Raw genomic sequence first — 16,372 nt, forward strand, 5'->3', positions numbered from 1 at the left:
AATGTAAACATCATTGTACAATAATTAAACATCATGGTTAATTCTATTTTCATCATTCAAGGGTTTAGTCATAGGTTTGCATGAATATATATCTGTAATAATTTAACCCACATAGAATTTATCACCATACATGGAGTAGAATTCAATTTCTAATTATCCACATGAACAAGAGCAGCCCAATCATGAAATTCATAAGAAAATCCATAAACTTGAATTTAGAAAAGGGATTCTTAGGCTTCATGGATGAAAGGAGTCCATGAATGAACACTATACATACATTGGTTCGTAAATACACAAAGATTGACGGAGGGAATTCTTGATTCTAAATCTTCTATAAAAAGCCCTAGGTTGTTCTTGAGAGATTTTTGAGAGCAGAGAGTGTATTTTGGGTAAAAAATGGTTGAATCACGTGTTAAAGGGCTTAAATTGGGGGTGAGAAATTGACCCTTTTAACCCTGAATGTGCCTTGTAATTTTAGTAAAAATTTTCCGAATTGGCCCCCTAGCGCGACGTGGTGCTATCACGCCGTGTCACTGGAATTTGAAAATTAGGGAACTGAGGGATGGCGCGACGTGGAGCCATCACATTACCCCTTCTTTTGTGACCTGGAAATTTGGTGCGACGTGGAGGAAATTGCATTGAGACACTAGAAAAGGACAATTGCCATTTTAGCTTGTGGCGCGGCGCGCCACTGATCAATATGGCATTGTTTTACGATGGGAACTTGAAATAGTCATAACTTCTTACCTGGTTATCGGATTTAGGAAAATTTTATATGGATGGAAATCTTATTGAATTTTCCACATGACAAAAAGTGAAAATATTAAAAATGCCACATGTACAAAAGTGGATTCATCTTTTAAAGAAAGCTCCTAATATTTTTTAGATGATTTCAAGCTAGGAAAAGGTATGGGCTATTACAATTCTTGAGATCCATGGGTGAAAGGGGACCACGAATAAACACTTGACATACCTTGATTGTGAGCTTTTTGAAGTTCTTGGACTTGAAGAACTTGAATTTCTTAGTTTCTTAAAGAAGGGTTGGGATGTTGTTCTTGGGGATTGATCTTTTAAAGAAACCCTAATTTTGGTGTTGTAGATGAATAATGAAGTTATGAGCCTTGTTCTAGTATAATTAGGTATTTAAAAAGGTGGTAAAAGACTAGAAAGACCCTTTTAAAAATGGTATTAGATTGCTGAACGAAATCTGTGACGGCTTGGGCGATGGCTCGTCACTGGCGTGATGGTTTGTCGCTTTGTCTATCGCAGTCTAGCTAGAAAATGGGCTACTGCCTTTTTAGCGACGGTCTATTACTGGCTCGGCAGCCTATCGAACTTTCTATTGCACTAGGCTAGAATGTGATCTTTCTGCCTTGATTGTGATGGTTTGGTCAACGGTTTGTCACTAGCTTGAAGGTCCATTGGATATTCTGTCGTGCCTGGCCAGAAGGTCAACTCACTGCCTCTGCGACGGTTTGAGTGACTGTCCGTCGCTAGCTCGACAGTTCGTCGGCCCCTTTATATAGCACCTGGGTGGTTCTGATTACTTTCTATATTTCTTCCATAACTTTCTACCCCGATACCGGATTTAGGAGAATTAGGTATCGATGGAAATCTTATTCAATTTTCCACACAACAAAAAGTCAAAATCTTGAAAATTCCATGTGTATAAAAGTGAATTCATCTTTTAAAGCAAGTCTCTAACATTCTTGGGATAATTTTAAGCTAGGTAAAAGTACGGGATATTACAATATCTCCCCCTTGGAAACATTCGTCCTCGAATGAGGCTGATTGAGATGGGAGAAATGATAAGCTAAAGTACGTTCTGAACATGAATAACTGAAACATGACTACATGACTGACATTACTGAGATTCATGCTAATCATGAATATCTGATGCATGATTTTATGACATGAGCTGATACATAAATGCATGATTGAGAGTACTGATAAGCTGATCACACATATCTGATGCGTGAATACATGACTGAACTGACTCATGAACATGCAACTGAACATGTAAAGGTAAAGATACCAAGTTTGAAATAAAAACTGAGCATAGTTTGTAGATGAAATTTGAACCATAAGCTAAATGAACTTACCAAAAACTATTACCTTAGACTGAGTCTGAATTTGAGGAGAAGAGGTGAGGATACTTGATCTTCATATCTACTTCTGCTTCCCAAGTAGCTCCCTCAATGGACTAATTCCGCCAAAGAACTTTGACTAGAGGGACTTCTTTGATCCTCAGTTTGCGAATTTGATAGTCAAGGATTTCGACTGGGATTTCCTCATAAAAGAGATTGTTCTGAATGTGTATGCCCTTAACAGGGACTATGACTGCTGCGTCACCTATGCACTTCTTAAGCAAGGATACATGAAAGACTAGATGCACTGAAGCTAGAACTAAAGTTAGATCTGAAGGCAACTCGAGCTCATAAGCTACTTTGTCGAAGCAATTAAGAATTTTGAAGGGACCGACATATCGGGGACTGATCTTTCCATTCTTGTCAAACCTCTTCATTCCATTTATGGGAGAGATTTTCAGGTATGCATAATCACCAATCTCAAACTCGGGATCCTTTCTGCACACATCTGCGTATAATTTCTATCGGATTTGAGAAGTCTTGAGCCTCTCTCTGATTAACTGAACTTTCTCTAAAGTATCGAAGACCAAGTCAGGACCTACTACTGCAGCCTCACCCACTTCGAACCAACTTACTGGAGATCTATATCTCCTACCGTAGAGATCTTCCAATGGAGCCATTTGAATAATGAAATGATAATTGTTATTGTATACAAACTCAATCAAAGGCAAGTGTTCATCCCAACTAACCTTGAAATCAATTGCACACGCTTGTAGCACATCTTCTAAAGTCTTAATAGTCCTTTATACTTGACCATCTATCTGGGTATGAAAGGTTGTACTAAGATGAACTTGGGTACCAAGACCCTTTTGGAATATTTTTCAAAAGTAAGAGGTGAACTGGTTACCTCTGTCTCAAATAATGGACAACGGGACACCGTGTAATCTGACCAACTCCCTGATATAGTTTTGGCGTAACTCTCAGCTGAATAAGAGCTATGGACTAGAAGGAAATGATCTGATTTGGTCATCTTATCTAAATAACCCAAACTGAATCATGATGGCGACGAGTATAGGAAAACCCGTCACGAATTCCATGTTCACTTCTTCCCACTTCCAAGTAGGAATATTGAACTCCTGCATGGACCCACTAGGCTTCTGATGATCAACCTTAAACTACTGAAATGTAGAGCACTTAGTGACAAACTCTGCAACATCTTTCTTCATCCCACTCTACCAATATATTTCCCGCAAGTTGCGGTACATCTTAGTGTCCCCTGGATGAATAGAGTAGTGCGCACCATGCGCTTCTTCAAGAATTCATTGCCTCAAGTCATCTATACCCGGCGCACACAAACGACCCTAACAACGCAAAACACCATATCCCCCTTGGGAGAAAACCTCAACCTTCTGATCCTTGATTGACTCTTTCAACTTGACTAGACAAGGATCTCTATCATGTTTTTTCTTAACCTCAAAAACTAGAGATGATTTAGAACTACTCTGAACTTATATATTACCCTCGACTGAATTGACTAAGCGGACCCCTAGTCTAGAAAGTTAATGAACTTCCTGGCTAGCTTCTTCTTACTGTCTTCAATATGAGCAACGCTACCCATAGACAGTTTACTGGGAGCGTCAACCACTACATTGGCCTTGCCCAGATGATAAAGGACACTCATGTCGTAATCTTTCAAGAGCCCTAACCACCTTCTCTGACGGAGATTAAGATCTTTTTGCGAGAACACATACTAAAGGATTTTATGGTCTGTGAACACATCTACATAAACACCGTACAAGTAATGCCTCCAAATCTTCAAGGCAAAAAGTACGGCTTCTAAATCAAGGTCATGAGTAGGATAATTTATCTCATAGGGCTTAAGTTGTCTGGAGGTGTAGGTTATGACCTTACCATTCTGCATGAGGACACAACCCAAACCCACTCTGGATGCATCACAGTACACTACGAACCCATCTGAACCATTTGGAAGGGCTAAAACTAGGGCTGAGGTGAGTCGAGTCTTCAACTCCTAAAAACTCTTCTCACAAGGATCTGACCACTGAAACTTGACTTTCTTATGAGTCAATCTGGACATAGGGGATGTAATAGAAGAAAATCCCTCAACAAACCATCTGTAATAGCCAGCCAAACCCAAAAAACTTCTGACATCTGATGGAGAGATAGAGAGAGGCCAGTTTCTTACTTCTTTGGTCTTTTTAGGATCAACTCTAATGCCATCACTAAAAATAATATGACCAAGAAATGCTATTGACCTTAGCTAGAATTCACACTTACTGAATTTGGTGAACAACTGATGATTTCTAAGAGTCTGTAATACTATTTTGAGATGGTCTGCATGATCACGCATATTATAGGAATAGATAAGAATATCATCTATAAAGACTATAATGAACATGTCCAAGTACTGCTTGAACACACGGTTCATCAAGTATATGAAAGCTGCTAGGGCGTTGGTAAGACCAAAGGAAATAACTAAGAATTCAAAGTGACAATACCGCGAATAGAAGATAGTTTTTGAAATGTCATATTCTCTGACTCTGAGCTGATAATAGCCTGATATGAGATCTATCTTGGAGAAATAGCTGGCACCCTGAAGTTGGTCAAACAAGTCATTGATTCTGAGAAGTAGATACTCGTTCTTAACCATTACTTTATTGATTTGATGGTAGTCTATATACATTCTGAGAGAATCTTTTTTTTCTACACGAATAAGACTGGTGCATCCCACGGGGACACATTGGGTCTGATGAATCCCTTGTCTAGGAGATCCTTTAACTATTCTTTTAATTTTCTGAGTTTTGCTGGTGCCATTCTGTATGATGGGATAGATATGGGCTGAGTATCTGGAAGGAGATCAATGCTGAAGTCTATTTCCCTTTCAGGGGGAATTCCTAGAAGATCTTCGGGAAAGATATTTGAGTATTCATTCACTACTAGGACTGATTCAAGAATGGAAGTTTCAGAACTAGAGTCCTTAACTTGAACAATATGATAGACACATCCCTTAGATATCATTTAACTTGCCTGAAGGTAGGAAATAAGTCGACCTCTGAAAGCTGAAGTACTACCCTTCCACTCTAGGATAGGTTCATTCAAAAAATGGAACTGGACAACTCTATTTATACAGTCGACTATGGCATAGCAGGAATAAAGCTAATTCATACCAAGAATGACATCAAAATCAGTCATCTCTAATTGAACAAAGTCTACTGATGTGACTTTTTGAAATATCATAACCGGACAGTTCCTGTATACCCGCCGGGCTATGATGGTTTTACCCACTGGGGTAAAGATTAAGAAAGGCACTACTAGAATTTTTGCACTGACTCTAAAATCGACTGCTATATAAGGAGTAACAAAAGACAAAGAAGCTCCTGGATCTAGCAAAGCATAAACATGTAAGTGAAATATTTGTAACGTACTAGTGACCACATCAAGAGAATTTTTTTGATCCTGTCGGGACTTTAGAGCATAAAGTCTATTTGGGAGCTGCCCACTGGTTGCGTGGAAGTGGCACCCTGCTGATTCAGGCAACCAGACTAAACTGAGGAACGGTTCTGCTGACCTTGAAATCCTGACTGAGAACAATCTTTAACTCTGTCGCCGGGCTTGACACATCTGAAACACATATTACTGTCAGCTTTACAAATACCCTTATGGTTCTTACCACAAGTCTGGCAAAGAGGATTGGTTCAGGCATTGCTAATACTACCTTGAGACTTAAGCTCGGTTCCCTATCTTTGTTACCATCCTTGAACTTAGGAACTAGAGCACTGGCTTAGGAAGGAGCTGGAATGGATGACTTTAGATGGAACCGAGAACGGTTACCACCCTCTGACTTAGGTTGATTAAAGTTGAAGCTACCGGTTTTAGCTCTCTTCTTCTGCTTCTCTCTTATCTTAATCTTCTTCTCTTTTATCTATTAAGCATGGATCATAAGCCTGGATATGTCCATCTTACTAATCAGCATTGCGGATTTGTACTCATTGACCATACTATCATTCACCCCAGAAACAAACTTACTCATCTTGGCTCTGCTATCTTCTACCACATTAGAAGCATATCTATCTATTAGAGTAAACTTAGGAGAATACTCTTTCACTGTCATGCTGCCCTACCTGATATTGATAAATTCTAACACCTTAGTTTCCCTAACCTATAGGGGAAGGAATCTATCTAGAAAAGCAGTGGAAAACTCCTCCCACTCTATGGGCCCTGCATCTATAGCCTCTATGCTTTCAACTATTTGAACCATGTGTGAGCCACATCCTTCAATTGGTATGTAGTTAGTTCAACACTCTCACTAGCAGTAACTCCCATGATATTCGTAACCTTCTAAACCTGATCAAGGAATTCCTGAGGATCCTCATCTGACTTAGACCCAAAAAAGGATGGAGGATTCATTCGGGTGAAGTCCCAAATCCTAGCTACAGTAGTATTAGCCACTAGGTTGGCCGGAATAGCAGTTGACCATTAATTCTGAGCAGCAACTAAGTTAGCAAGAGTAGTGAATACATCTCTAAACTCTGCATGAGAGACATGTTCATCCAAGGCATCTGCTAGGACGGGCTGAGGGGCTAACTGATTTCCGTTTCTTCTTTTGGGAGGCATGTACTACAAATAAAGAGGGAGAAATGAATTAGACTGGGATTTAAATTTGAGCTTATGCTCACTGGCATGGCATGAATACTGAAATAAGGGAAACAGTTCCTAAAACATCTTATAGCCTCTTGTACATAAATGTGGCGCGCAATACACCCATGGACAAAAATCTACTAGATTCGGCTTTCAGACTTTCTAGGACACTATTGAACCTTAGGCTCTGATACTAAGTTTTTAACGCCCCGAATCTAGTACTCGGAATATTACACGGTGCTAATAATCCCAGAGGACCACTAGCAAACCTATGACTGATATCTGGACTAAGAACTACATACGTACTGTATAAATGCAGAATAAAAGGCTAAAAGGCCATAAGTTTCAAATATCTGATAAAACATAACATCTAAATAATACGGTATCACCATACCAAAACTGAAATAACTGTCTGAACATGCTAGTCTGAAAGCCTCTAAACTGTCTGAATAAGGAGTTGATGGGATATGTCCCCAACTAACTCCAACTGCTGAAATAAACTACGTACTAAAAGAATGAAATAATCAAATAATAACATCCTCAAATGATGAGGACTCACTGCTAGTCTGTCTACCGAATGACTGATCTACTAAGAATGCTCTGGAGCTCGTGAATGTATGGTATAAAATACCATAGTATGAAAGTGAGGTAAGCTGAAGGCAAAGGTTAATATGCATAAACTATAATTGACTGACATGAACATGACTACGTGAGGATATATGCATGAATACGTGAACTATAACTGAAATTATGATAATACTGAATCTGAATACTAATACATGAGTTTTGTATTAACTGAGTGACTGCTTCTGATAGTCCTAATTCTAATGGATCTAGCTGAGTTCTGTACTGAACTATGTGACTGTATCTGACATTCCTGATTCTAAAGAACTATCTGAGTTCTTTTACTGAGACTAAGAATGAGACGGTAGGAGGTAGTCATCTAACTAACATTCCCTTAATATGCTATTATAGCTGAGTTGGGTTTCAATTTGTAACCTTAATTGGAAGGGTGTTAATACCACGCCACTGGTAAGGACAAGCTGTGAGTGACCCTCATCTGGCAGTATTCCAAAATTGAGAACAATGGGATCCTCGTCTGACAGTGTTGATCCACCTCATCAACCCTCAGCTGAAAGTGTTGATGTCTTAACCTATGCTGGGTACATAGTTCTAGAACACAAGGATTTCTTCTAAGCATAACCTCTACTGCCAGTATGAGCCCTCGTCCTTAGGTTCGCTCAGTGCTGAATCCTACTTCCAACTGAATAGACACTAAACTAATTATACTAAGATAAATTAGACTAAGTTCATTGAGTTCTGTAGACTGATGTAATGTTACTGAATTCTGTTAACTAACTGAGTTTATGAGATTACTGAGTTTTCTTGAGTCATGTGACTTACTAAATTCTCCTGAGTTCTGAAACTAACTGAGAATACTACTGATCATGGTGTGATTGAGATTATCATGAAACTGACACTGACTCTAGGTACACAGCTAAATTATTGAGTATTATATACCCCCAGGACTCGATAGCATAAAAGTAATTCATGGCATAAGTTCAAAAAACACAACAATGTCTATACATATATCCATAATTCATTAATTAAGATATTTCATCAAACACTTGACATGTATTAACTTGTACATTTATGGGGATTTAATACTATCATACTATAATGACACTTTTTCATTCACATAGGCATTTAATCAAACACACGGGGAGCGTACTTTGGTTATACCATCATCAATACATCAAATTATCATGGTTGCATAATTAAATTTTCAATTTGAAGGATACGTCATGAATATTATGCAAATCATCAATTCTTGAATCAACACTTGACATACCTTGATTGTGAAATTCTTGAGTTCTTAGACTTGAAGCACTAGAATCTCTTAGTTTCTTGAAGAAGGGTTGGGATCTTGTTCTTAGGGATTGATATTTGAAAAAAACCCTAATTTTGGTATTGTAGATGAATAATGAAGTTATGAGCCTTGGTATGGATAATTAGGTATAAAAAAGGGGTGGTAAAGACCAAAAATCCCCTTTTAAAAATGGCTTTAAATTGCTGAACGGGATCTGTGATGGCTTAGGCGACGGTCCATCACTGGCGCGATGGTTTGTAGCTCTGTCCATTATATTCTAGCCAAAAAATGGGTTACTTCCTTATTAGCGATGGTCTGGGCAATGGTCCGTCACTGCCTCGATGGCCCATCGACTTTCCATCGCACTAGGCCAAAATGTGATCTTTCTACCTTGTTTGTGATGGTTTGGGCGACGGTCCATCGCTAGCTCGATGGTCCATCAGCCATTCTGCCATGCCTAGATAGAAGGTCGACTCACTGCCTTTATTTTAAAGCAAGTCTCTGACCTTCTTGGGATGATTTTAAGCTAGGTAGAAGTACGGGGTATTACATTTAGCAAGTAGACATAAAAATATCTAGTGAAATCATCAATAAAAGTTATGAAATACTTTTTTCCACCACATGATGGTGTTGACTTCATATCACAAATGTCAGTATGTATTAAGTCTAAGTGATTGAAATTCCTTTCAACGAACTTATAAGGATGCTTTGCATACTTTGATTCCACACACGTTTGACACTTTGATTCATTGCACTCAAATTTTGGTAAAACTTCTCAGTTAATCAGTTTTGGTAATGATTTTTAATTAACACGGCCTAAACGTTCATACCACAAATCATAAGACTCAAGCAAGTAAGAAGAAATTGAACTTTTATTGATTTCAACATTCATTTTGAATATGCCCTTAGTGAGGTAGCCTTTTCCTACATACACTTCTCCTTTACTAAGTAAAGTTTTTTCGGAAACAAAAATACATTTGAATCTGTTCTTGTCTAGAAGTGAAATAGAAATCAAGTTCTTCCTTAACTCCGGAACATACATGACATTGTTAAGTGTCAACACTTTACCGGAAGTCATCTTTAAGCACACCTTTCCAGTTCTTTCTACATTTGCAGTATTGGAGTTAGCCATGTAGATATTTTCTTCTACTTGAGCAGGAGCAAACATCAAAAACAACTCTTTGTTGGCATAAATATGGCGGGTGGTACCAGAATCCATCCACTATTTACGAGGATTCCCCACTAAGTTGCATCCTGAAAGCATAGCATACCGACCATCACATTCTTTGTTGGACTCAACCATATTTGCTTAGTCTTTTTTCTTTGCTTTCTTAAGGGCACGACAATCCGTGGACTTGTGGCTAATCTTGCCACAGTTGAAGCACTTTCCCTTAAATTTCTTCTTGGGTTGATTGCTTTCATGTTAAACTTTCTTCCTTTTTTAAGAATTGTTCTGGTCATCTTCTACAATTATGTGCTCTATTAATTGTAGAATTCCCTTTTGACCTTCTATCAGCAGCCTTATTATCCTTTTTAATATATAGTCGGAAAATAAGATCTTTGACAGTCATCTCCTTGCATTTGTGCTTCAAGTAGTTTTTGGAGTCTTTCCACATAGGTGGTAGATTCTCAATTATCGCTGCTACTTGAAATGTATTATTCAAAATAAAACCTATGAAACAGTTTATGTGAGTACTAAGAATATTTTCAATTCGTTTAACAAAGGTATTTTTCAAAGATATACCTTTCGCTAGGAGATCATGGATGATTACTTGTAATTCTTTCACTTGAGAGACAACTGACTTGCTATCCATCATTTTAAAGTCTAGGAACCTTGCAACAAAGAATTTTTTAATTCCCACATCCTCTGTCTTGTATATTCGTTCTAGTACCCCCAACAATTCCTCCGATGTCTTAGTTCCACTGTAAATATTATGGAGGTCGTCTTGGAGACCACTCAAGATATAATTCCTAAAAAGGAAGTCAGAGTGTTTCCAAGTCTCTACTATTATGAAACGCTCTTTGTCCGAGGTTCCCTTGGGAACCTTAGGAGTATCCTCACTAGTGAACCTTTGAAGACATAGAGTCGTGAGGTAAAAGAACATCTTTTGCTGTCATCTCTTAAATAAATGCTCGAAAACCTTTCGGGCTTCTCCGCTTGTGCGATAGGTTGTGGAGCATTTGCTCGACTTATCGTGGCAATACTAGTTGCCACCATAGTCGTAGCATTATGCATTTGACTATCAGTCGTCATTCTTTCTGTCACCACAAGACAGTAAATTTAGTATTTATCAGAATACTACTAATAAAGTTAAATAATTGTAAACTCTTCTTCATGTTTCTAGTTTAATGATGAAGTTTTTATGACTTCCAATCATCAACCAATTGATCTTTAACTTATGATGAAGATTTAATTTCTTCAACTCACTAGTTAAGTTCAAACGGAGTAGAAATCTAAAAGTTTTAATCTCCATAAACAAGCAATACAGATTCTTAAACAGTAATTTATTCCTTAATATTATTATTTAGTATGTATTCAGGTACAAGAATCTGTATATAAGCAATACGAACTTCAACACTAGTTCAAGTCCAAGACAATAACACTTATGAAGTTCCTTAACACCTTCAACACTAGATATTGAATAATCTATCTAAGAAGTGTGTTAATGTTCAGAAGAGAGATAAAATAGAATTTTAATGCCATGTCCCCTGACTTCTTGAAGTGTCCTTAAGGAATAATTTCATTCACTGTACCCGAGGTTATGGAACCTTCCTCCAAGGTAAAATGGCCTTCAAGCCGAACAATAGAGGTACCTCAAATTATTGGATTCAACGAACTCACTCAATGATTTGATTGAACACACAAAATATTTTTGAAGACAAGAAGAGAGTTTTTTATTTTGAAAAAATTCATGTCTAAACCTGTGGATGAAAGTAGATTTCTATAGCCTATCAGATGCCTCTTCTAAAAGGTGAAAATGGTTCACTTAAAAGGTGTGACCTTTTTGGAAAATCATGTCTGTTCGTCGAAAGAATGTGTGTTTTCTGAAAAGGCATACCATTTCATGAAATAGTGTGTCATTTTGTTGAAGAGTTGCATCACTTCGTTTCTATATAGCATTTCGAAACAGTGTCAGCCTCTGCATGCATTCATATAAATAGAGGATAAAAACAACAGAAAAGTTGTATTTTCCCTTTGGTATTTATGGATTAAATTTCTGTCTAATAAACTTTGTCCAAAAAGATAGATCTCATCAATCGATCATTTGACAAATCCAAGTCCAAATCCAAATACGAAGTCGAAGTCGAGCCGAGCGAGTGACGACAAAGACGGCATGAGACATCTCTTTATTCTTGCCTCACTTACCAAGTGGAATAAGTGTTACTTAAAATAAATACTTGAAAGTCACATTCTCCCACCAATGTGGGATAATTAATAGACTTTTCATTTTAGAGTACACTTTCCTTTTTAGTGTTTTCTTCTCTATATTTTCCTTTCACTTGGTTTCCTCCATTTTCCATTCACACTTTTCATAGAATTTGGACCCAACAATCTCCCCATGAATTGGGAATGGCTATTTTTCATAAGTTTTTTATGGACAAGCATGTGATCATCAAGCAAAGACTGATTGCATCGAGATAAGTGGGTTTTCCTTTGAACTTTCAGTAGTGAAAGTGCATCGAATGCACTTGGTCAGTCGGTAGATTTGATATCTTTGAGCCATCGAGCTTTAATGTATACCTAGACAACACATGTCATAAAACTAGCCTTTTACCACTTATGGTTCTCACGGTTTTGTTCTTTTCAGCCATGAACACATCCCGGTTTCATGAGAGCTTAGCAAATAGGCCTTTACTAACATTCTCCTTAAAGAGGCTTCCACTTCTCCCTTACATAGGTGATTTCTAAACATTCAATACTATAGATTAAACTATTTGGTCAAATCTGCCAAATTTAGATAATTACTAAAAGACTTTTCACTTTAAGTCTTATCCTTATTTACTAAACATTATCTATATTAGAGAATGGGTTGGGGTATATTGACAATGTTGAACCTGTCAGAAACAACTTTGTTTGATCTCCTTGAACCTAGCTCTTGGGATCTTCAGTCTGCTAGGTAGAGTTACCACCATGATGACTTGTCCTAGGCCTAAAACCCATTCCCTTGGATTTCTTTTCCACTCCTTCTCTAGATAGGCCTTTTGTAAGTGGATCCAACACATTATCCTTTGAGTTTACATAGTCAACAATCATAATTCCACTAGTGAGAAGTTTCCTAATGGTATTATGTCTCCATCGTATGTGACAAGATGTACTATTGTACATCATGTTCCCTTCCCTACTTATTGCCGCTTGGCTATCACAGTGTATAATACTGGTGCCACTGGTTGAGTCCAATTAGGAATGTCTTCCAAGATATTTTAGAGCTATTCTGCTTTTTCATCAGCTTTATCCAATGTGATAAGTTTAGATTCCATTGTAGATTGAGTAATACAAGTCTATTTAGATGATTTCCAAGAGATTGCTCCTCCACCGATAGTAAATACATATCCACGTGTGGATTTTACTTCGTTTGATTCGTTGATTCAATTTGCATCACTATATCCTTTGAGTGTTGTGGGATATTTATTATAATGCAAGGTATAGTCTTGAGTGTATTTAAGATACCCCAAAACTCTTTCATTGTCATCCAATGAGTTTTGATGGGATTACTCGTGTACCGACTCAATTTACTAATAGCGCATGCTATGTATAGTCGTGGACAGTTCATTGTATACATTAAACATCCCAATACTGTTGCGTACTACAATTGTGAGTCACTTTCACCTTCATTCTTTCGAAGTGTAAAGCTTATATCTAATGGAGTCTTCGCAATACCAAATTCCATATACTTAAATTTGTCAAATACATTTTCGATATAATAAGACTGTGACAATGCCAACCCTTGTGGAGTTCAATGGATTCTTATTCCTAAGATCACATCTGCAACTCCCAAGGTCTTTCATATCGAACTTTCTCTCAAACATTTGTTTCGTTTCATTTATGTCTTAAATGTCTCTACTGATGATCAACATATCATCCACATATAAACACACAATGACTTGGTGATTTGGAGTGTCTTTAATATATACACATTTATCACATTCATTTATCTTAAATTCGTTTGCCAACATAGTTTGGTCAAACTTTGTATGCCACTGCTTAGGTACTTGTTTTAGTCTATAAAGTGACTTAACAAGTTTACACACCTTATTTTCTTTTCCTGGAACCACAAAACTCTCATGTTGTTCTATGTAAATTTCTTCCTCTAATTCTCTATTTAGGAATGTAGTTTTCACATCCATTTGATGGATTTCAATACCTTATACCGCCGCCAAGGCAATTCATATTCGAATCGATGTTATCCTTATTACCGGTGAGTATGTATCAAAGTAATAAAGGCCTTCTTTTTGTTTGAAGCCTTTTACTACAAGTTGTGCCTTGTATTTGTCAATAGTACTATCTGCTTTCATTTTCATTTTGAAGATCCTTTTAGATTCTAAAGGTTTGTTTCCTGGAGGAAGATCAACCAACTCCCATGTATGGTTGCTTAAGATTGAATTAATCTCACTATTGACTGTCTCTTTCCAAAAGGATGAGTCTGATGATAACATCGCTTCATTAAATGTTTGAGGCTCATTGTCTAAGAGAAATATTATAAAATCTGAACCAAACAAAGTTGAAGTTCTTTGACGTGTACTACTTCTTGGATTTTTTTATTATGTACATTCTCACTTGGTTCATCTCGAGGTCTCTTAGACCTCCCCCCTCAGACTATTCATGTCTAATTTTATGCGGATAAATATTTTCAAAGAATTCAGCATTATCTGATTTAATTATCATATTTTCATTAATATTTGGATGTTCAGATTTATGAACCAAAAAACCAACATGCTTTACTACTTTTAGCATATCGTATGAACACATAGTCCACCATATTAGGTCCTATCTTAACCCTTTTAGGCATAGTAACTTGGATCTTTGCAAGACACCCCCACACTTTGAAATATTTGAAGTTGGATTTCTCTCCTTTCCATTTTTCATAAGGAATTGATTGTGTCTTACTATAGGGAACTCTATTGAGTATACGGTTGGCTGTAAGGATAGCCTTCCCCCACAAGTTTTGTGGTAAACCTGAACTTATAAGTAAGACATTCATCATTTTCTTCAAAGTTCAGTTTTTCCTTTTCGCAATTCCATTTGATTGAGCTGAATATGGGGTCGTAGTTTGATGGACATTTCCTTTCTCTACACATATTTAGGTGAAGGGAGATTCATATTTTCTGCCCCTAGAACTTATCATTTTTATCTTTTTCTCTAACTAATTTTCAACTTCAATTTTGTATTGCCTAAACGCATCTATTTCTTTATCCTTACTATTTAGCAAGTAGACATAACAATATTTGGTGCAATCGTCAATAAAAGTTATGAAGTACTTTTTCCCACCACGTGATGGTGTTGCCTGCATATCACAAATGTTAGTGTGTGTTAAGTCTAAGGGATTGGAATTCCTTTCAACGAACTTATAAGGATGCTTTGCATACTTTGATTCTACACACATTTGACACTTTGATTTACTGCACTCAAAGTTTGGAAAAGCTTCTAAGTTAATCAGTTTTCCTAATGTTTTGTAATTAACATGGCCTAAACATTCATGCCACAAATCATAAGACTCAAGCAAGTAAGAAGAGATTATACTTTTATTGATTTCAACATTCATTTCATTCATTTTGAATAGGCCCTCAGTGAGGCAGCCTTTTCCTACATACACTTCTCCTTTACTAAGTACAATTTTTCTAAAAACAAAAACACATTTGAATTCGTTCTTGTATAGAAGTGAAACAGAAATCAAGTTCTTCCTTAACTCCGGAACATACAAGACACTGTTAAGTGTCAACACTTTGCTGAAAGCCATCTTCAAGCACACCTTTCCAGTTCCTTCTACTTTTGTAGTAGCGGATTTAGCTATATATATTGTTTCTTCTACTTGAGCTGGAGTGAACATCGAAAACAACTCTTTGTTGGCACAAACATGGTGGGTGGTACTTGAATCTATCCGCCATTAACGAGGATTCCTCACCAAGTTGCATTCTAAATGCATAGCACACAAATCATAACATTCTTTGTTGGACTCAATCATCTTTTCTTGGTCTTTTTTATTGCCTTTCTTAGGAGCACGATAATCCGTGGACTTGCGACAATCTTGCCATAGTTGAAGCACTTTCTCTTGAATTTCTTCTTGGGTTGACTGATTCCATGTTCAACTTTCTTCCTTTTCTTAGAGTTATTTTGGTCATCTTTTACAATATGTGCTCCATTAATTGTACAATTCCCTTTTGACCTTCTCTCGGCAGCCTTATTATCCACTTCAATACGTAGTTAGACAATAAGATCTTCGACAATCATCTCCTTGCATTTGTGCTTCAAGTAGTTTATAAAGTCTTTTCACATAGGTGGTAGCTTCTCAATTATTGTTGCTACTTGAAATGCATCATTCACAATCAAACCTATAAAACAATTTATGTGAGTACTAAGAACATTTTTAATTTGTTCAACAAAGGTATTTTTCAGAAATATACCTTTCTCTAGGAGATCATGGATGATTACTTGTAATTCCTGCACTTGAGAAATAACTGACTTGCTATCTATCATTTTAAAGTCCAAGAACCTTGCAACAAAGAATTTCTTAATTCCTACATCCCCTGTCTTGTATTTTTG

This window comes from Capsicum annuum, chromosome 11 (assembly GCF_002878395.1).
Source record: "Capsicum annuum cultivar UCD-10X-F1 chromosome 11, UCD10Xv1.1, whole genome shotgun sequence".
Classification (NCBI taxonomy): Eukaryota; Viridiplantae; Streptophyta; class Magnoliopsida; order Solanales; family Solanaceae; genus Capsicum; species Capsicum annuum.